The sequence below is a fragment of the Canis aureus genome, chromosome 3, assembly GCF_053574225.1.
Source record: "Canis aureus isolate CA01 chromosome 3, VMU_Caureus_v.1.0, whole genome shotgun sequence".
Classification (NCBI taxonomy): Eukaryota; Metazoa; Chordata; class Mammalia; order Carnivora; family Canidae; genus Canis; species Canis aureus.
Genome location: NC_135613.1, coordinates 1,307,972 through 1,331,537, shown reverse-complemented (window position 1 = coordinate 1,331,537; position 23,566 = coordinate 1,307,972).

The following is a 23,566-nucleotide window of genomic DNA, read 5'->3' as shown; positions in this document are numbered from 1 at the left end:
TAAATATTGTTTATATTTATATATAACCCATTGGTTCTATTTCCCTAGAGAACCTTGACTAATACAAAGAGAGAAAGGGGGTGATGTATGACCTAGAAAAAAGAATGAAATAAGAAACACTGGATCAGAAATAAAACATACTGTACAAAGTAGTATACACCATAAAGATGAAAAGTGACTTGCAAGAGTGAGACAAGGAAACTAACATCTTTTAGCTACCAAGAATTGCACTTCTTGCTTCAAACTTTAACCCCCTTAGCCATCTTAGGAGATGTTCATTATCAGCCTCAATTTTCAGTAATGGTATCAAAGCCTGAAAAATTAACATATAGCCTCAAGCAACCACAAAATTTGGAGGAAATGCATAAATTAGACCTTCTTTGCAGTTGTGTTTTTCAGTTAACCTAGCATCTCAGACCTAATCTGATTAACTTGACATATCCACCCCACACCACCACTACCATCTAACCAGGTATTTAGGTATCAACTCACATATCGGGGACAAACTGCTACCTTAAACTCCAGATGCATTACTGGTATGTTTTGGTTGAAGGTCTTTAATGGGTTTGCCCATGGCCACCGGTTTATGCGTTATAATTTATGAGAAATGTCATAAATATAAGTGGCATATATGTCATTCGAGTATCATTTAAATGTAGCTCTAAATCCTTGCACATATAGCTGAGTCAATTACTGGGAATTAACATTATGGGGGGTGACTTCATACCTACGGACATCATCCTGGGCTCTTGCAATGGAAAGAAACCTCCAATAGCCCCTCTGTGGCTGTGGTTTATTACCGCGATGATTTTGTTGCTTGTTGTAACCCAATATGTATGTTAGTATACCTTAAGGAATAGGTTGTCGTCCGATTTATTAGTTGGAGTATCTTACATCTTTCAATGGTAGGGAAAATTTTATATTGACATATCCAGAGTTTTTATTGAAGTTATATTAGTCCTATCTATCAGAGATATGCTAGAAAATCTATAACTTCCACCAAAATGTTGCCCATGTGAGCAATTCAGTTTATGAAGTGCAATCTTCTAAGGCAGGCTTAGGGCCTCGTGATTCATTTTTCAACCTATGTGATGTTTAATGATTTTGTCAAAATAAAAACTAATATACAGTTCTATGTCCATCATCAAATTATGCCATTCAATTTATAGCTTACACTATGAAAAAAGACATCCAGATATGGAGGTCTGAGGAGCAGGAAATAGCTCCAGTCTATGCAATTCTCCTTTCTTTTGACACAGATATTTGTAGTAGGTGAGAAGTTATTTGGCTTATTATTATACTGGGAATTTTTTAGAACAGAGTAATGACGTTGTTTCATTATGTCAAACATGTAGATATCTACCTAGGGTATACTGTTGGGCAAAAAAAAAGATTATTAAAAAAAATGAAACTATATAAAACAAGAGGGAAAAGGGCTGAAAGGTCTTTATTACCTTGTTTAAACCAATCATAAATCCCATTTTCTAAACTACTGAACAGTAATTCCCAAACACATTCATTTTTCTTAACCATCATAGAATATCAAGAAGCATTCTTGCAAGTTGTGTGTGTATGTGTGTGTGTGTGTATTGTGAGCTCATGCATGCACATTTTAAAAGGCTGAATATAATTCACATTCTATCTCTTTTTTTTACTTATTATTTTCTTAAGAATTAGATATTTCTAAGTAACATCAAGAAATGAAAACTTTAGTAATAAAAAAAGGGACAAAAATAATACGGTTTTCTATTTGGAGGATATGATTTCTGTAAATAAAGTATACACTGGTTATTTAGATAATGGTATTTCTAAAACAACCCCGATGATAAGTCTAGTGTATTTTCACATTTAGAGTTGATGAAAAGCAACTTTACTTTTTGAGTAGAGTTAATTTTCTGAGATTCCTTTCTTTCCTCTCCCTAGAGAGTGAGGCGTTTAATATTTTACAATATCCACCGAAGATCCTTCATGTCAGTCTTTTTGTGTACCACTCTGAGATATGCAGGGATGTAGACCTACTATGTAATGCCCTACAAGTATCATAGCAGGTTCACTTCAAAGGTATATATGTTGAGATGGTTCACGATCCTGCATGAAGATATTTATTTCAATATTCTGAGAAAGCAAATAAAGCCTGGAATAATTCAATGACTGGCCCAGAGCCTCACGGTTAATTAGCAGGGGATTTATTTATTTATTTATTTATTTATTTATTTAGATTTTATTTATTTATTCCCGAGAGACACACAGAGAGAGGCCAAGACACAAGGCAGAGGGAGAAGCAGGCTCCATGCAGGGAGCCCGACGTGGGACTCGATCCCAGGACCTCGGGGTCACGCCCTGAGCCGAAGGCAGACACTCCACCCCTGAGCCACCGAGTCGCCCCTAGCAGGGAATTTAGACTCAGACCTATAAGATTCAAAGGCCTATATCCTTTATGGAATATAACACAGCTTCTGGAAGCTGCATAATGTTAACTGTAATGGGACAAAATCATAGACACATGTCAGATTTAGCATTTATCACCAGAATGTTCAGTGCAAAGAATAGATCCCCTTTTACATGCAAGACCCTGCCATTAATCATTTTGCCTTTTTCTTCCACACAGCACATGACTTCAAAAACAAGGCTCATGTGGGAATAGAATTTGCATTTTCAATGATATGTCTGTTCCTGGATATATTAAAGCAGATTCACTTTTATTACTATTCTAACCAAACCTTTTTATTACTGGTAACTAGTCAGAGTTTATCTAGAGAAAGCAGATAAGTATTAAAAATAGGATCTTAGGATTTTGTCATCAATATTATGGCTCAAGAGGAATGAAATGTTGAGGACCCTGGGAAATAAAAGCTGCCACACAGATAAATTAAGAGTTCAGAGGATTTCATAATAGAAGTGCTCAAGGGAAAAAAAAAAAGTCATCAATTCAAGTCATATATAAGCATATCTCCTTTTATTGCATTTTGCTTCATTTCATTTCACAGATATTACGTTTTTTACGAATTAAAGGTTTGTGGCAACTCTGCATCGAACAAGTCTATCAGCATCATTTTTGTTTTTTTGATAGCATTTACTCACTTTATGTCTGTGTCAAATTTTGGTAATTCTCATAGTATTTCAAGCTTTTTCACTATTATTATATTTGTTGTGACAATCTGTGGTCAGTGATCTTTGATGTCACTATGATAATTGTCTTGGCCCACCAGAAACCATGCTGTATGAAATGGCAAGTTTAATTGATAAAGGTCGGTCGTATGTGGTCTGACTACAGATACGGTGGAAATAGTAAGAGAACCAGAATAAGAAGTGAAGCCTGAAGATGAGACTGAATTGCTCCAATCTCATGATCAAACTTTAACGGTTGAGGAGTTGTTTCTTATGGATGAGCAAAAAAATAGTTTCTTAAGATGAAATCTACTCCTGGTGAAGATGCTGTGAAGAGTGTTGAAATGACAACAAAGGATTTAGAATATTCCATGAACTTAGCTGATAAAGCAAGCAGTGGCAGGTCTGAGAGCACTAACTCCAAGGTTGAAATGAGTTCTCCTGTGGGTAAAACGCTACTAACGAGCATCGCAGGCTCCCGGGAAATCATTCAGGAAAGGAAGAGTTGATCAATAGGACAAATTCCACTGTTACCTTCTTAAAGAAATTGCTAGCTACCCCAAACTTCATCGACCACCACCCTGACCAGTCCACAGCCATCAACATTGAGGCAGGATCCTCCATCAACCAAAAGACTAGGCCATCCTGAAAGTGACGATGATGGTTAGCACTTTTTATCAGTAAAGTGTTTTTTGGGGTTTTGTTTTTGTTTTTGTTTTTTTTTAGAGAAGTCTGCAGCTTGATTGGCTGAACAGGCCACTTGAGAGGAATGAAGTGGGAGGAGTGGGTGGCCCCAGTGCCAGGCCCGCCGTGCTTCACAGGCTTATAGGGGACGGAGGACTCACCTGAGGGGTGGCTAATCAGCTCAGGCTTGATTTGCACCTCGTTGAAGTACTTGCCACTGTTGACACACACTCAGCTGCCACCATCTCAGGCTGGACGGTCACATCCTGCAGGTGCGTCTCCACCAGCTCAGGCTTCTCAGGGAACAGGGAAGTTCCCGTCCTGGCTCCATACAGGTGCTTCCAAGCAGTGCTGCTTCCTCTGCGCAGCCCACTCAGCTGCTGCCGGGCACGGGGAGCTGCAGCAGCTGCTCCCAGGACACGTCCAGCAGCAGGTCAGGGTAGGTCAGGGCCACACTGGGGCAGGTGAACCTGCAGAAGATGCACTTCCTCTGTTCCATTCCCACCATCTTGTCAGCTCTTTGAAAAATATATCTTTTTAAAAGTAAGATCATGTACATTGTTTTTCCTAGACACAATGCTACTGCACCCGTAATGTTATTGCACAGTGTAGGGTGAACATAAATTTTATATGCACTTGGAAACCAAAAGAAAAAAAAAGATTCATCGCACTCGCTTTGTCACTACATTTGTTTAACTCTAGAGGTGCAGAACCAAACCGTGTTATCTCTGAGGTGTCTATATTGCAATAAAGAGTTGGAACAAATGGATGCCCAATGCAGGCAGAAGATAATACCAAAGAAATTCGACACACAAGGGAAAAAACTAAAGAAAAGAAATCAGAGCAAAATTGTTTCTGCACTAGATCATAAATTCAAACATTTCAGCTCAAGGGATATCAAAAACCTAAGACCCTAGACATCGACCATATCACTGAAAGTGTGGGTAGACTCAAAGTCATTTTAAATGGTAGACAGATAGTGGAGCCAAATGTCATTGAACTGCTGAGAAAGTTATTTCTTTTTCCATTCCTTCTAATTACGCTAATAAAGAAGCCTGCCTTCCATGTTAAAGGGTCTTTAGCACTCTATTAACGCTTGTTAATTTCTCCTGTGTAGTAATGTAAAGTGTCCTTTAAAGACACATTTATTTACACTGAGAGAGAGTCACTTTAAAGGAAAATGAGTAGACTTTGTGCAGATATGGTGAAAATCATAACGATGTAATATAATTATGGGACCTGAGAGACACTGCACATCTGGAGAAAAGGAAGGTGAAATGCTAAAGAACCTGAGTCCACTAGCAAAATTTAGGGATGAGTCTCTCTTTGGGCACATCCGAGATTTGTGGGCTGAACTGATCCTAGAGTCAGACATGAGGGCCATTGAGGCAAAAAATAATGGATTTGAATTTACACAGTTCCTGGTCATCCAGTGAACCTGGATGCAAAGACAAATGAGATTCAGCTCCTGACCAGCCCTTTCCTCAGTATCACGGCGGGCTTGTCCCCGTTTGTTGTGTCTCTCACTGACATTTTCTATAGCAAGAGGCTTTCTTGGATAGTTCTAACCACTACCGACACATTCCTTCCAGCCGCAGACTGCCTTTCCATTGTGTGAAGCCACTCACAGGACCTCTAATCACTCATTCCATATTTATGTTGGGCATTCATCCCTCCCCGAAATGTCTCCTCTGTGTGAAATACACTCAGTTCCCTCTGTCATTCCCCAATTTTCCCTTCACCGTCTTGACTCTTTATCACTGGAATAATTATAATTTTTCCATATTTTAAGCATCACATCCAGAACTAAATATACCATTTTAGGGCTAGCAATATTATTTTAAGGATCAGAAAACAGATATGATCAACTGAGCACTAAAATAGGAAAATTCATCTACTTTTTTTTTTCAGCCCATGATCACACTAGTTAGCTTTGTGTGTTCTATTGATGACTCTGAATAAACTTATTTTTTCTTAAAATTAGGGAGACTGAACACAGCTTAAGTAATCATTCCCTTTTAAGCTCATGAGTGACATAATTAGGAAACAAATGAAAAGACATAAGCACACATCCTCTACCAGTATTCTCTAAATCTCTCACGTAATATAAATAAGGATTCCAAGGCAAGGGGCTATATGGCTAGAATATTAGATTGCAGTATTGGTTATAGCTGCCTATTTTTCATTATTTTTTTAAAAAAGAGCTCAGCCTGAGAGAAAGATTTCATAAAGATTTTATAAGTTTCCAAATCATTAAAAAAAAAAAAAAAACTTCCTAAGTCTCTTTACTCCGATTCTTTCCTTTGCCTGCACACCATGATCATTCACTTGTATGTGATGATGCCATTGAGCTACTGGTGGGGCAGGGGCAGGGGAGAGGGAGTACGGTTTTACCAGAGAAATCACTTGTTGATGCACATTTGGCATTTGTTACGATAAATCTCTGCAATACTACCAGGGGCAGAAGACTGCAGACAAGTTCTTGGGCTAGACCTCACAAAGCACAGAACTCTAATTTTCAATCTAACAGAAGAAAACATCTCTCCATTTTTTTCCAACTGTACCTTTATTTAAAAAGGGCTGTAAGTGGGCTTTGGTCATGGGAAGCAATGTCTTTACTGCTGCTCCAACAACAGAGTGAAAACAACAGAAATCTCATATATAAGTAAGGGGACATTCAAAGCCATTCAGCCCGGGTGGCGTAGCGGTTTGACACCGCCTGCAGCCTGGGATGTGATCCTGGAGACCCAGGATCGAGTCCCACATCGGGCTCCCTGCATGGAGCCTGCTTCTCCCTCTGCCTGTGTCTCTGCCTCTCTCTCTGTGTGTCTATGAATAAATGAATAAAATCTTAAAAAAAAAAAAAAAAGCCATTCTGCCTCAATGTGCTTGGACCAAAACTAGGCCAGTCCTGCTTCGACCTAATTCGCATATAAATCACCAAAAGGAGCTTGTTAAAACACAGAGGTTGACTCCTCGACTGTGGGGTGAGGCCTGAGAGTCTGCATTTTTAACAAACTTTCCTTTGGAGAAGAAGCTATGCCAACTGGTTCGGAGGCCACACTTGATTGCTAAGGGATCAACAGAAAACTGGCAGATGTGAAGTTTCCTACGTTTGATTCCAGTTCTAATCTTAGACCGCCGTAGATTCCGTTTACTCAGTAAATATTGTATGGAGCATTTGCAATGTTCCAGGCACTGCTTTAGGTGATGGGCATTCGGCAGTGATTTTCCCCTCATGCCCTCTAGGCTTTGGTTCACATAGTAGGTCTCTACTTAAAGGCCCCATTGCAGTAGGGCAGGCATTTCTAATACAGCTTTGACATTACGGATAAGAACAGGGACTTTGAGAATTCTAAAGATTTGGTTGTGAAAGGTGGCTCTGTCACTTAATCACCTTGCCACCTTGAGTAAATTAGCCTCTGAGCCTCAGTTTTCTCATCTATGATGAATTCAAAGACAGAATGTTTATAAAGCATTAGTATCATTCATGACATAGATAATATTCCCAAAATGCCCATTTTTACTCTTGTTCCAGTTCTGGCATTCGCTGAGCCATAGAGCAAAGCAGAACCTGCAGGTTCAGGGACACCTGGGTGGCTCAGCAGTTGAGCATCTGCCTTTGGCACAAGGGATGATCCCAGGTTGTGGAATCGAGTCCCACATCGGGCTCCCTGCAGGGATCCTGCTTCCCCCTCTGCCTGACTCTGTCTCTCTGTGTCTCTCATGAATAATATTTTTTTTTTTAAAGAAGAAGAACCTGCAGGTGCAGACATACTTAGTGGTAACCCTATAAAGGGCTGGGGCCCAGCGGACCAACAAATAACAGTTGGGAGATCGTGAGAACAGATCCTTAGAGGTGTTGACTTCTCCATTCCAGACAAGTTTGTGTGCATCAAAACTGATTTTTCTCTAATGACAAACATGCCTATATCTGAACTGAAGCCACTTTTAAAGACAAGTCTACATGCTGTACACGCAGTGGAATGAGACTTATAGGAAGGGTTCCAGGATACCAAGTCATCCAATGAGATTTCATAGACAAATATGGCTCGAGGGATAAAAATCTCCAATGAGATTTCATAGACAAATATGGCTCGAGGGATCTATGAGTAATGCCCTGGGAAGTGTGAATCTCAGAGGGCAAGAAATGAGCCTGAGCAGAGGGCAATATTAGAAAGAAGAAAGGAGACAAGTGGCTGGGATCTCATCACTAAAACTGGAGGAGAAAGGACCTGGACATCAGGCCGTAGCAATAATCCAGTTGCTAATCTGTGCTGTCACCAGCTTGAAGATCCTAAAGCTTGGGACCCAGGATGTAAGGAAAAATGATTTAAAGGGAGGGAAGTGAGAATCACTTGGGTGGGATGAGTGTTCAGTCGAAAGGCAACTCAGCCTGCGGTGCTCAACAGTTATGTAAACTGGCCATCTGAATACGGACGCGCCTCGTCCTGCGCTATGCTTCATGCTTGCATGCGGCAGAGTCATTTTAAGGACTGTTGGAGTACCGTGATGGGAGAGAGGAGTGTGAGGTCAGACCCAAGCACAGGAGAAATATTATAAGAATGTGAGTCAAGGGGCACCTGGGCGGCTCAGTCGGTTAAGTGTCTGCCTTGGGCTCAGGTCGTGATGCCAGGGTCCTGGATCGAGCCCCACATCGGGCTCCTTGCTCAGCGAGGAGTCTGCTTCTCCCTGTCCCTCTGGCCCTCTCCCTCGCTTGTGCTCTCTCTCTCTCTCTCTCTCAAATAAATAAACAAAATCTTTTAAAAAGAGAGAGGAAGAGAATGTGCGTCGAAAGAAATTCCCATTTATCATTTTAGAGGTCAGTTAGAAATCACACAGTCCGGGGATAACGACTGTGATAACTTCGTGTAGTTCTGAAATATTTGTTGTTTCCTCACATGATAATTTTGCCAGGGTCCTACTTTCTCGTGTTCATCACATGTCTTTTTTTTTTTTTTTTAATTTATTTATGATAGTCACAGAGAGAGAGAGAGAGAGAGAGGCAGAGACACAGGCAGAGGGAGAAGCAGGCTCCATGCACCGGGAGCCCGACGTGGGATTCGATCCCGGGTCTCCAGGATCGCGCCCTGGGCCAAAGGCAGGCGCCAAACCGCTGCGCCACCCAGGGATCCCCATCACATGTCTTAAACAAGAAAGTCTCATGTGAATGTCTGTCTAGGTGACCACGGAACGAAGAGCTAATAGACTGTGTTCTGGTTTGATGCTAGGCTTGGAGGGTAGGAAAAGATGGCACATGAGTGAATAATCAAAGGATAGATACGTAAGCTTTAGGAAAAAAAAAAAAAAAGCTAAATCAGATTAAACACTTGAGGACAGTAGGGAGGAACCCAGAAGCCATATTAAAGCTGAGAAAGGGGCTTAACCATACAGAGCCTTTGTGGTTTTGACAACTTCCACAGAGCTGAACATTTTTACTGGGGAGCTTGACAGACTACAGACCACCCAGGAGGCCAAGCGCTACTGGCAGAAGCAATTAGAGATCCACGAGCTAGAGACTAGGGAAGACTTGAACTTCTGCTCTTGCCCTCATCTGCCTTTCTGATCTTACAGTGGAGTACAGCGTACGAAGGGGTCTAGGAGACTCTGGCCACGTGGTAAAATGTCAGAGCACCTGGCACCTGTCGGCTCCTTGAAGAGTAGGTCTCCCCCGGCTCATTAATCTCACCACAACAATATCTTGTGTACACTGGCATTTTGGAAGCATCCCCGTTAGTCCTTTCTGATGATCACCCGAAGTGAATTACTGCTCCCTAGTGTGACTTTACTCTGCCTTTTCCTTATAACCAGTCATGAATATACCAATAGGAAATGGGTGGAAACATGGAAAAGGTGACTTTGCAATTTTTTTTTTTTTTTGACTCTTCTGAAAATGTCATGTCCTCATCTGGAAACGTTTGAGAGGCCCTTTTGTTTCCTGTCTCCATGTGATAAACCACGTCCGACTCTCTTTATATCTTCCTTTTTCACGGTTTCGTTTGGGCTTGGTCCAAATTAAAGGAGAGACAGAGAGAGAGAGAGAGAGAGAGAGAGGAGAGACTGCTTTCATAGTAAATTATGGTCAAGGGGAGACATGTGAACTGAATGGATGAGGTCCAGTAAAGACATGTAAAATTGATTAGTATGATGCACTTGAATGTGCTGTGTAAGAAACGCCTCTTCTCTTCTTCCGTGTTTGCAGCCCACATTTTTAAAGCAACACAAGGAAAATGTCATCCTCGTTATAAAAAGAGAAACAGATAATCTAGAGAAGACTTCTGAAATGCAGTTATGTTTAGTCCATAAACAACTATGTTTTATTGTCTACTCTGTAAATTTTTTTTTCTTCTGAACTCTAGGCAGATTCTTTCTTTTTGAGAAAAAAAAAAATTCTAACAAAAGTGACCTAGTGGCTCACCAGGGTTCCATAGTTACCAGCTGTGGGAACAGAGTGTCAAAATCAGAAACAACCTGAGCCACCAGGAATTTAGCTTTGATTGATTAGACAAACCCGAACCCCCTATCTCCTCACTCTCCTCATAGATGCGCACGGGCTCAAGCTATAGTTGATTTTTCAAACCTCTGATGCTCCTAAACTTAATAGCCCTAATTGCTATCAATTGAAAATATGGAAATAATTATAGTTTCCACAAAAGATAGTGGAAAATCTTGGTAGCACACGTTTCACATTATGCAAGTTAGAAATGACGTGAAATCACTTTCACCTTTGTTTTTCATTTTATCTTCTAACCAGTGGAAATAAATGATGCAGTCTCATTGTGCAGGTAAGAGAAATGGGGTTTCTTAAGGCCAAATGGCCACCATGTGAAGAATCTAAAGTTCAAGCACGTAACTTGCCCAATGAGTTGGAAGTCATCTCATGCATTATCTCAATCATTCTTCAAAAAAGTGTCGTAAAGTAGGTACTTGAAAACACTCCTTCTACAGCTGAGAAGCCAAAAATTAAACAACGAAAAAGTAACTGGCTCATTCAGCTAATCATACTTAAAGGAGACTCAAATCAAGCTTGGTTTCATTCCAAACCTTAGGTCATCTTCTCTACATCATAGACAGATAAGTGTATATTCCCTTTCCATGTATTGAGGAATGGGGGGAAAAACATGAAGCAGTAGAATAGGATGGCTAAGAACGCCAATACCGGAATCAGATTTCCACAGTGAAAATGCCAGATCCACCAGCTTGTTCTCGGGGCAGTTCGCTTAATATGTCTATTGCAACCTTCTTACCTATACTGTGGAGCTAAATGTGGGTGTCCTCACTGGGTCACTATGAACACCCCGTGAAGGACTGACTGCACGTGAGCACCTGACATTGGTGCACAGTATAGAGTCAATACAAGTTTTCAATGAGAGGCGTGACGACAATTATTCTTTCCATTTTCCATCTGGCATAAACTAGAATCTAGTACTATTTAGGATCTAAGCGCCTGATTCAGTAACTCTCCTTTGAAGGGCAACGTGAGAACCATATTACCCCCCTCGTAGGCCCCAAATAACTATCTCGATGCCTTGGAGAGAAGGCCAGCACAACCACATGACGTTGGCTGAGAGAAGTTTGTGTAGGAAGCAGAGAGACATTTGCCAAAGGGGGAACGAAGCTTATGTTTCAGAGCTTCTCATCTGCAGGTGCCCATTCTCTACAGAGAGCCTAGCGCTGTAGTCACATGATCATGTTTTTATAAAATTTGCAAAGTACACCATCATTTCTTTCCTTCTCAAAGTGTTCTTTGCCTCACTTTTTTTCCCCTGGGCTACAATTGAGGTGCCCTGTGGACATTTTTGGGATCCAGCTAATTGGAGACTCTGCTGGGACTATGTGGATTTAAGGGAATATATTTACATGCTTCAGTTTCTTTGTGTGTGATAGTTACTGCTCGCCGTCTCGATGTAGAGCCTTCCCAAAGTTTACCTACCCTCCCACCGACCGAAACACCACACTGATGGGTGTGGTATCCTGATACCAATGGTGCTTTGGCCCCCAGCACCAGACGATGTGATAGAAGAGAGAAAATATATATATACTTGAAAATCAAAGCTTGTCAATAGAATATTTTTCCAACCCACGCATGTAACTTAAAAAAAAAAAAAAAAGGAATTTTGTTCTCATTGAAGCCTAATCAAACTACGCTTTTTATTCTGTCAAGAATTTATTTGGCAACTCAAGAAAAATTAAAAAAAAAAAAACATCAAACTTCCTTTTAAGAAGACTGAAGTTAACTTTTATTCACTCTATCAGGGAAAATAATCTAAAATTTCCACAAAGTTAATGCTGCCAAATAATTTAGGAAACAAAAAGTATTATGGAAGTGTTTCAAGGAATTAATTTTAAAAATACGCTCTTCTTTTGCATTGTGTTATATCTGTGATCTTTTTTTCAAATTATATTCTGTTGTGGGTTCTTTATTCTTTCTAAATAAATGCTGTATTTCACACAGATTTGAATTCATTATTTTGTATTTTTTATCATAAAGAAGGCTCCATTCATATCGTAAAAACTTCAAGATCTACAAATATAAATGCACCTGTTCTAGAATATCTTCCAAATTTACAGAAATTTGGCTAAGTCTTTTCCAGGCTTTGAGGATGAATTCTCACTCAAGCAAGTTAGGAGTAACCAGAAAGGCGGAAAAAGTAAACCATGAGGGGGAAAGAAGGCATCACGTTAGGTGTTCAGTGGGCTCTTTCTTTCCTTTTGGGCTCTTTGAACAATTTTACCTGAGGCTATACTGCAGATCTCTGCAAACTCAAAGAACGAATATCCTCTCTTGATTTGTCAGAGCTACCAGGGGGGCTCTTTGGGAGAAAGGAACTACATGAAGTACAAACAAGTAAATACACGCACAGGCCTGAATAGGCATCACAAGAATTCAAAACGGGGTTGAATAAGAAGCAATAAAGAGACTCATTCGGGAATAAAGAGACGAGAAATGTTTCTACTAAGAATAATGCTCCTTTCCATTAATCCCCCACCATCTTCATTTTCAGCAACCACCGGATTTTTTTTTTTAACATCTTCAAAAAAAATTCATGTAGTAAATGTGTGTTACGTGGTAACTTATATGTCAGGATCTGAACTTCGTGTTGGGATACCATGGTAGGCAAAAATGTAGTAGACTCTATATCCCGAAATTCGTAAGTTGAAATCCTCACCTCCAGTATGATGATATTAGGGGATGGGACCTTTGTGATCACAAAGCCCTCATGAAGAGGTTAGTGGCCTTATAAAAGAGACACCAAACAGTCATTTCTGAACAAGGAAGCTGGTCCACATCAGACCCGAGTCTGCTCACACTTGGTCTTGGACTTCCCAGTCTCCAGAGCTAGGATAAATAAACGCTTATTGTTTTTGTTTTTTTGTTTTTTGTTTTTTTTTCTATTTTTTTAGTAGGCCCTATCCATGCAAAACATACAGCTAGGGTGAGAGACCATTAAAACTATGCAAACATGGGAGGCCTGGGTGGCTCAGTTGGTTAAGCAACTGCTTAAGTTCTCTCTCTCTCTCTATCATGCTGTCAAATAAATAAAATCTTTTTAAAAAACTATGCAAAAATCACACAGACATGAATCACAGCCCTGACATGTACTACAAAGGGGTGGTATAGGATAAAGGATAGACGAGTAGGTGTGACTTAGAGATGTCCAGATAGATTTCCTGAAGTACGTAATATTTTAGCTAATTTTTGAAGTTGAGGAAACAAAAATTAAGAATAGGTTATAGGATGAGAGGGAATGATGAATAACATTTCTGTCAGAAGAAGAATATATGGAGCAAAGCCACAGAGCATGAGTGAATGAAAGAACAGATCATATCTTACAACAATGATTAATTTGTATTTTAAGAAAAGTAATTTTATAGAATATATATTTTGTCAGGTGGAGGAGTACCATCCTCCTCCTCCTCCTCATCATCATCACTTTCATTACTGTCTTTGCTATTATATCTACAGCCACCAATTTGAGCCTATGTACCAGGCACTATGCTAATTTTTTAACATACATTTTCTCATTTAATTCTTACACAAACCTACATTCATTCTTTTTGTCGCTCATTCATCCATCCATCCAATACATATTTGTTAAACGCCTAATCTATACCAACCAACCTGATGGTTATGCAGTATTAGGTATTTGACAAAACGGATGTAGACTCTACTGCAATGGAACCTTAATTTGCAACATTGGATTGATATATGTTACTTGCTATTCTTTTCATACCTCATTTGACTCCATGTCCTAAAATTACTCAATTTTTATCTCATGACTCATCCCTGGTGGGCATCCCAAGCTCGCCAGATAGGACAAACACACATCAGACTCAGGAAGGTTGGAAGGAGGAAGAGACAATCGTGCGGGAATAGAGCTGTCTCAGAGAGTACTCCTGGGCACAGGGATACTTGAGGGTGAGTGTTGATTCTCAGAGGTGCTTATGGGCCCTGCCACGTGAAAGGAATCCTGCAAGTTCCTGGTTCTCCACCCACCAGGTAATGAATGAACTGACATACTTTTCCCTGGCCATGTATGGGATATTGAGAAATGGGGTCTGATTTATCCCTTTCTTGCAGAATTGCAACTGCAACCAACAACAGATGACTACCCATTACAGATCTTTAAACCTCCAATCCAGGTCATACGTGGTAACTAGACTGGGGTAAGCAAAAGACTTTTCCCTGATAAGACACAATCTCTGATCAATCACCTGCCAGACATACCATTGTGCTGCCAGCCTAGAGTAAGAATGGTCACTAACATGCCCTAACCCAAGGTATCACAGGGGAGCATGTCCAACCTCGACATGCTGTGTCCATGCTCATGCCGCGGCCCCCGCCAGGGCAGAGAATGAAAGTAATCATGGGTAGGAGAGAGAAGGGCACTGGGTAGGCCCAGGGAGCGTAGGGCAGGAAGGCAAGGGGCCAAGAACCCATCCCAGGGCATTGCTGTGAGGCACTACTTCGTGTCAGCCAAAGTCCCAAGCACAGTTACATGCTCCATTGTCCCGTTGGATTTTTCACTTATAAAATACTAAGTCAAGAGTAAAATTACCAGGAATTCCAAGTTGGCAAAAGCGCAGCACTGAATCCCAAGTATAAGACCCTTCTAAATGACCAACTGCACTGGTCACATGCCCATGAAGCCAGTCCTGGGTGAGGGGCAGAGAGCAGTTATGTACAGTGGTTAGGGAGTTTTCTCTGAGAATGAGGGACTTGGGCAATGAGAAAGATCCAGCCTGGAGTAGGAGGGGGTAATTATTACCATTAAAGCAGACTGAATATTTGTAGCTCCACCCCCCCCCCAAATTCATATTTTCAAAGCTAACCCCTAAAATGATGCTGTTTGGAGGTGGGGCTTTGGGAAATGATTAAGTCATGAGCGTAAAGCCCTCATAAATGGGACAAGCGCTCTGGTGAAGGATAGGGCAGAGGGCTCCCTCCCCCCTTTCCACGTGCAGACGACACAGTGAACAGGTGCCCTTCTACCAGGAGGCGGGCTCGCACCAGACGCCAAATCTGCCGGAACCTTGATCTGGAACTCCCCAACCTTCAGAACCATGAGAAAAAAAAAAAAAAATGTAACTGTTGCTTATAAGCCATTCAGTCTATGGTGGTTTTTCTTAGCAGCTTGAATGGACTGACACCACTTCTCTCTTTTTACAATTGAGTAGGTGAATTTGTGGGTGACAAAATCCACATGAGCCAGACTCCAAAGACTTTGCTTTTAACCATTGCTATGCATCTGCTGTTTCTTGAGAAAGCTGTGTTTTCCCCATTAGAAAATGTATAGAAAAGAAACCAAGGAGGCTTCTTTGATAAGGAGCTACGCAAGAAACCAGGAGGAAATTTGTCAAAAAGCTGCAGTTTTAACTTCCAGCACAATGAAATCAAGCAAAGGACAAAACAAAAAGCTGAACGCCAATAAAAGCGTGTAACTCACATATCGGTTATGAAAGGATCTCTAAATGGAGTCAACACATCCATAGCTTTCTGTTTGTGTGATGGTGTGTGCATGTATGTGTGCTTGTGATGATATTCAACTCAAGATCTATCTTTTTGGCCGATTTTATGTATAAAACACAGTATTCTTGGGATCCCTGGGTGGCGCAGCGGTTTAGCGCCTGCCTTTGGCCCAGGGCGCGATCCTGGAGACCCGGGATCGAATCCCACGTCGGGCTCTCGGTGCATGGAGCCTGCTTCTCCCTCTGCCTGTGTCTCTGCCTCTCTCTCTCTCTCTCTCTGTGACTATCATAAATAAATAAAAATTTAAAAAAAAATAAAATAAAATAAAACACAGTATTCTTAACTGTACAGGAGATCTCTAGAACTTAATCTTGCCCAACTAAAACTTTTTACCCTCTGGCCAACATTACCCCATTTCCCTTCTCCCAGGCCCTATGCACCATCAATCTGTTCTTTGTTTCTATGAGCTTGATTTTGTTTTGTTTTGTTTTTAAGGTTCTACATATGAGAGGAATCATGTAGTATTTGTCTTTCTCTGAGTTTTTTCACCTAGTACCAATGGGCTCTAGCTCTATCCACATTATCACAAATACAGTGTTTCCTTCCTTTTTAGGACTAACATCCCATTGTATATATGATACAACATTTTTTTTTTAGCCACAAATCTGTTAAAGGAAATTTAGGTTATTTCTGTATCTCGGTTGTAATGAGTGACGTGTCGATGAATGTGGGAGTGCAAATACCCCTTTATCACCCTGATTTTGTTCCTTTTGGGTACGTACCAAGAAGTGGGATTACTAGATCATACAGTAGTTCTCTTTTGCATTTTTTGAGGCATCTGCATACTATTTTCTGCAGTGGCTCTACGAATCTGTATTCCCATGAGCAGCGTCCAACAGATCCCCTTCTCTCTCTCCTCCCCACCACTAGCATTTTTTGTCTTTTTGGTAATAGTCATCTGAACAGATGTGAAGTGCTATCTCATTGTGGTTTTGATGTGCATTTCCCTAATGACTAGAAATGTTGAGCATTTTTTCATGTATTCGTTAGCCATTTGAACTTCTCACTTTGAAAGTGTCTATTTAAGTAGTTTGTCTGTTTTCAATCAGATTATTTTGGTATTGAGTTTGATGAGTTCCTTATACGTTTTGGATATTAACCCCTTATTGGATACATGGTTTACAAATATGTGTTCCCATTCCATAAGATTGCCTTTTCATTGTGCCGTTTTCTTTCTCTGAAGCAGCTTTTTACTTTGATGTAAACCTATTTGTCTCTTTTTTTTGTTTTTGTTGCTTGTAATTTTAATGTCATATCCAAGAAATTATTGCCACAACCAATGTTAAGAAGATTTTCCCTGAGTTCCCCCCGACCCTCTTTGGAGTTTTATGGTTTCAGGTGTTATGCTTAATCCTTAATCCATTTTGAGTTGTTTATGATGTTGAAACAGGTCCAATCTCTCTCTCTTTTTTTTTTTTTTGGCATATGGATATATAGTTTTTCTAACACCACCTGTTGAAAAGACTATCCTTTCTGCATCGTGTGCTTTACTTGTTGAGGATCAGTTGACTATAAGTGTGTAGGTTTATTCTGGATTCTCTATTCTGTTCCATTGGTCTATTTATCTGTTCTATGCCAGTACCGTGTTTTGATTACTGTAGCTTTATAATATAATTTGAAATCAAGAATTGTGATGCTTTGTTTTTCTTGATCAAGATTGCTTTAGCTATTCAGGGTCCTTTGTGTCTCTATATGAATCCTAAGGTTGCTTTTTCTATTTACGTAAAAAAAAAACAATAAAATTGTTTTTAAAAAATAGATATATAACTTTTTTGTAATACACAACTACAATAAAAGCCATATGCAAATGTTGCTTTTTTTGCTTAAACATTATCCTTGACTTCCAGTCACCATAGCTGAAACAAAGACATTTCAAGTTTCTGAATTTTATTTTAGTCTTAATTCTTTCCATTTCTCTTCTTACTGTAGCACTCTAAAACTGGGGAATTAATAATATTTATAATTACCTAAACCTACCATGGCATTTCATGTAGGTTTCTCATTCATTCACTGTCCCTCTTCCACTTGTACAGCTAAAACACAATAATGATATATTCAAAGTCCAGCTCAGAAGTCAACTTCTCTGGAAAGAGACTGCCTATCCTCCAGAAATATTATGTTCTTCTTATTTTATAATACCAATTTATTTATTCTTGAGTTCACTGCCTCTATTTGTTCATACCAGTCTTTTCCATATTATTAAAAATTCCTTACATGCACAAATCACATAAACTTTGTGTTTATAGGGTTAACATTTTACTTAATTCATAGTAGGTGTTCATGTCATGTGAATTGACTTATACTCTACCAATAGGATATTGTTTATCGGCCACATCCTTCTGCCTAAAGAAAAGTTTTTCGTAACAAACTCTATACAGACACATCAGACAAGCCATATTTTGAACAGCTGAACAGGGGAACAAATAAAGAAATGTCTCTGACTGTAGGCAATTTTGATGTTGGAATTTTCTTGCCAGCAATGTTCCCAATTAATGTTCAAGGAAAGCCATTTGTTTTGGATGATCATTCAATGATATGTTTTGTTTTGTAAAAAAATAGCATTTGACTCTATAGAAACAGAAGCAGACAGACAGAAGACAATAAAATAGTTTTCCTTTTTCTGTCTATTTTTGAATATAAAATATACATCAAGGGTAGTTTTTGAGGTCTGTTTGTTTTCCTGTATAGTTATTATGCCCATTAGGCACCCATGAAAACAAACAGGATAAACAACCAAAATACCGCAGAGAAAAGAAAACCTCACGAATCTAGCAAAAATACAATATTTAAAGTAATATACTTTATTTTACACACAACATATATACTGTTATTACTGTAATATTTTCATGAACAATAAAAAAGCAAATAAGTATAAACATAAGTGTGTGTATGCTTCCATTGTGACAGGCACCGGGCTAATTAGTTTGTGTACAAAAGCTCATTTATTTCTCACAACAATCTTGTAAGGTCAACATTATTATTTCACAGATGTAAGATTCAAGCTCAGAAAGAGATTAAAAGATTTAAATTTTGATTTTCTTGATTTCAAAGCCGATGTTGTTGGTCTACTAAATACTAACAAGCAGAATGCTAATATTTAAAAAAATCTTAAAGCACGAGAGGAATCAGCACTATAGCTTGAAAAGCTTATACCACTTATTGAGCTCTCATCATACGCTCATTTTTCTTGCTACAGACCCACAGATAATTACATTCTGACCCTTATCCTACTAACTTGTTATCCCCACTTGACAGAGACTCAGAGGACATAGGCACAAGGGCTACACTGTCTTCATGCCGTGGACCTGGGGTTGTAAGAACTCTTGTTCCTAAACAGCTATGGTTCAGAATCATTCATATGTGTGATAGTCTATGTGTAATACCTGTAGGCTTACATATACCCAGGTAAGTATCAATTAACAGTCAAATTTAAACATCTTAGATACAATCTGCATGATGGCTATTATCACTATGTAAAAATAGACCTGGACATCAGTCTTATCTATTTGTGATAGACCAGGCAGTGGTTGTGAAACTGATGAAGTGCAGACTATTGAGTCACACACTGCTCTTCATTCCTTTAACTAGATGGTTCACATCTTTAGTCCAACATTCCTCCTTGGTTTATGTTTTTTGTTCTTTACATTCTTTTCTTTTCTTTCTTTCTTTCTTTTTTTTTTTTAGAAGTTATGTATTTATGTGAAGTAGTGAGAGACAGAGCATGAGCATAGGGGGAAGGGCTGAAGGAGATAGAGAAGCAGATTTCCTACTGGGCAGGAAGCCCTACTTGGGGCTCAATCCCAGGGTCCTAGGACCATGATCTCTCCTGAAAGCAGATATTTATCTGTTTATCGGCCACATCCTGAGTGAACTACCCAGGCACCCCTGTTCTTTTCATTCTTATGATAGTTTCCTTCTGGTTTGCCTGTATTTTTCCTTCCCACCAGCCATCTTTCCTCATCATTGAAAATATGACAGAGTCTGCTGGCATTCTTTTTAATAGGCTGTATACTTGGAAATCATAAAATCAAACCTATCCTTTTATTTTTATTTATTTATTTTTATTTTTTTAAAAATATGTTATTTATTTATTCATGAGAGACAAAGAGAGAGAGAGAGAGAGGCAGAGACACAGGCAGAGGGGGAAGCAGGCTCCATGCTGGGAGCCCGATGTGGGACTTGATCCTGGGACTCCAGGATCACACCCTGGGCCGAAGGCAGATGCTCAACCATGGAGCCACCCCAGTGCCCCTAAACCTGCCCTTTCAACCTATGGAAAGTATACTTACTGCATAGTTACTATGCATCACTTTACAGGAGACTTAATGTTGAGCTTAAAGCAACTGAAGTAGTCCCCACCCTTACAGAATAAGAGTCTAATCTGGGAGGCAATTAATGAGGGAGTTACACAAAGGAATGACAGCTATGATAAGTAAAAAGAGTAAAGATGCTATGAATGTATATGGTAGGAGAAATGGACCTACTACGGAACAGTGTCTGAAGGTACAGCTCTTATTAAAGTGAGGATTATATGCTTGGTCGTATATGCTGATCATAATTTTGAACACCTCTTTCCCAATACCTGGTTCAGAAAAGTGAGAAGCAAAGAACAAAATACCTATTTTGTACCATCCTTCTGAGGCCTACTGCTTAGCCTGACAGAAGCCCAGCTTCTTTTCGTCTTTCCATAATTATTCTTAGCCTTTATATAGTTATGTGTTGACAAAATTTTATTCCATAATTTAAGTTCTCTATTTGGTTGGTGAGAGTTATGTTGCTTTTTGTGATATATATATATCTCCACATGTAATCTATATATATCTGCTAGATAGAGAACAAAAACTCAGGCTTACTTTTCTCCTCTCTACTTTCCTCTCTGTTTTCTTTTCTTCCTCCCAGTGAAACGGAATGAATCACCATTAAGAGTGCCACTTCTAGAGATAACACAGGCTGGAGAGTCGGCTGCGTGTTGGCTCCATTCTGCAGAATTTGTGTGAACTTGGACACATATTTAATTTCTCTGTGCATGAGTTCTCCTATCTACAAGGAAGGGATACAAGTTGTAACTTCCTTTTTGGGGTGTTATTGGGATAAAATGAAAGAGTTCCTGGCACAGAGTAACTGCTCTATACATATCAGCTGTCATCGTTGATGGAATTTCAGCACAGTAGCTGGATCACGTTAGCTTTTACTGTGCATCCTATGGGTCCAGCTAGCCTGATCAAATTCTTCGTTGGGTATTCTTGTTGCTTGGTTTCATTCTCAGATTTAGCACAGGCTTCTTGAGACTAGAGCCATAATCTTATTTTTAGAACCCCGTGAATCCTCCAGAAACTTAAGACTTTATGACAGACTCTTTCATCCAGTCTCTCATTTTTGTTTCTGTATTTCCTCACTTTGTATGTCAGCTCATACGCTCAAGTGGTCAAGGAACTTAATTCAAATATAACGTTCCCCTCCTTGAATAGCTTCGAATGATAAATACACGAGCTAGTCTTGAGGGAACAGAAGTCATGCCAGGGAGCTCTACTTTGCCACACATGGCCTGCTTTCACATGATGCAGATCCAGAATGCTTCAGAACTACAGGTAAAAATCACTCTGGGTACAGAAAGCTACAAAGGAAAAATTTTCATTTTGAAACATATTTACCTGGGAGGTTTCTGCACGTGCTCTTGTTTTGGATTTTCTTATTTTGTAATCTGCATTGTTTGTGCTGACAATTCCTTCTGAAAGGGATGATGAGTGACTTCCAGCTGGAAGAGAGAGAAGAAAACAAACAGCTTGTAGGCAAATGCATGAAGAAATCTGGGCTTCTTCTAAAATGGTAAGCACATGCTTGCAACTATTTAAGTCTCAGTGTCTCTACATGGAAGTCTTTCCTGCTATAAATAAGAAAATATAATTTTTAAAAAAACACAAAGATCTTGACTTTGTTTACGGGAATCTATGCTCCCTCTTCTCTAAGATGAAATCTCAGGAATAAAAGAGACCTAATAAGAGTGTCAAGGCTAAATTCTTCTTAGATATTTTGTGTGTGTGTGTGTGTGTGTGTCTGTGTATTTTAAGTAGGCTCTAAACCCAGTGTGGCACCCAATATGGAGTGTGAACTAGTAACCCTGAGATCAAGACCTGAACTGAGATCAAGAGTTGAAAGCTTAACCAGCTGAGCCCCTAGTTGCTTGTATATTTTATATATACCCTATATATCAATGATTTGAAAGAAGCAAGCACTCTAAGAAAATGGAATGGGGTAGAAGATTTTTAAAAATGGATCAGATAGAGAGGGGTAGTGGTCTGGGTGTCATCAGGTTCCTAATGATCAGACAATATGTGGTTCTGTCTCAGGAGAATGACAGAGTCCATTCTTATCATTATATGATTAAAAAATATGATCAGGGCTTACTGAATGCCTACTGTGTGAGAAGCACCGTGGCGTGTGGCATAGCCACAAAAGCCTCTTCAATTCCCACAAAGAAGTTATAAGACAGATAGTAGCATTATTATTATTTTATACACAGTCATACTGAAGCATGAATTAAGTAACCTCACCAAGGTCAAACACTCAGCCGAGAGCTGTGATTAAAAGCCAGGCTGTCTTACTCCAGGCCCATATCCTTAATCACCGTGCTCCATCCTCTCCAGAGCATCTGAATTGCAGTATTTTGAACATTGATGTACATACACTATAAACAGGCTCCCAGATTCCGCAGGAATAAAATTCTCAACACCTGGTCCAGAAATGTAAGAAGCATTTACCATATTGCAAAAAATTTCTTAAAAGGATGCTAGAAGCAGTAACAATATCCTTCTACTTATATTTTGTCTTAAATAACTTAGTTGATGCTATCCCTGGAGAACAGAATATGCTGGCAATTGTAACCAATATACATTATTTATCAAGGTAAAAGATTTATAATCAGAACTTCCTTAAATTATACAAAGTGTTATACCTGAACTAAGGCACAGTTTGTGTATAGAAGCTTCTTCAAACATAAAATCTTATCCAAAAACATATGAGAATTTTCAAGACAAATATAACAACATTGTAAGTATTACATTGTGGCTAATAATCATCACTTCTATTCATATTTTGCAAACTTGCTAAAGACAGCTTTATCTTTGATAAAGTTAAGGTATACGGGGGTAACAAATGAGCAGTTGGAGGATACTTTTATGATTGAATAACAGAGTATGTACTTGGTAATGATTAAAAAGAGGGTAACTGGGTGGCTCAGTTGTTTAAACATCTGCTACAGCTCAGGTCATGATCCCAGGGTCCTGGGTTTGAGCCCCACATCCGACTCCTTGCTCAGTGAGGAGAGTACTTCTCCCTCTGCTCCTCCCCTCACCCAGCTCATGCTCTCTCTCTCTCTCTCTTGCTCTCTCCCTCCTCTCAAAAATAAATAAAATATTAAAAAAATAAATAAGAAGAAATAATTATCAATATTTTGTATCTATCAGATAGCAATGCTGTATCAATTGCTTTAAACCATTACTTTATCTAATACTTTTGGTAACATTTTGATGTCATTGGTACTCTGGGATCCTTGAGAATGAAAGGCCTTTGTATATGACTAAAGTGTAGAAGTAATTGTAGAAGGCTTCAAAAGAGATGTTACTAGGTCTGAGTTGTAAAGGTGAGGAGAGCAAAACATAAGAATCAGAAAAGGACTTCCAGGATAACTGTATATGCAAAGAAGCTCTGAGGTGTGGGGGAATTTAGGGCAACTGATGAGCAGAA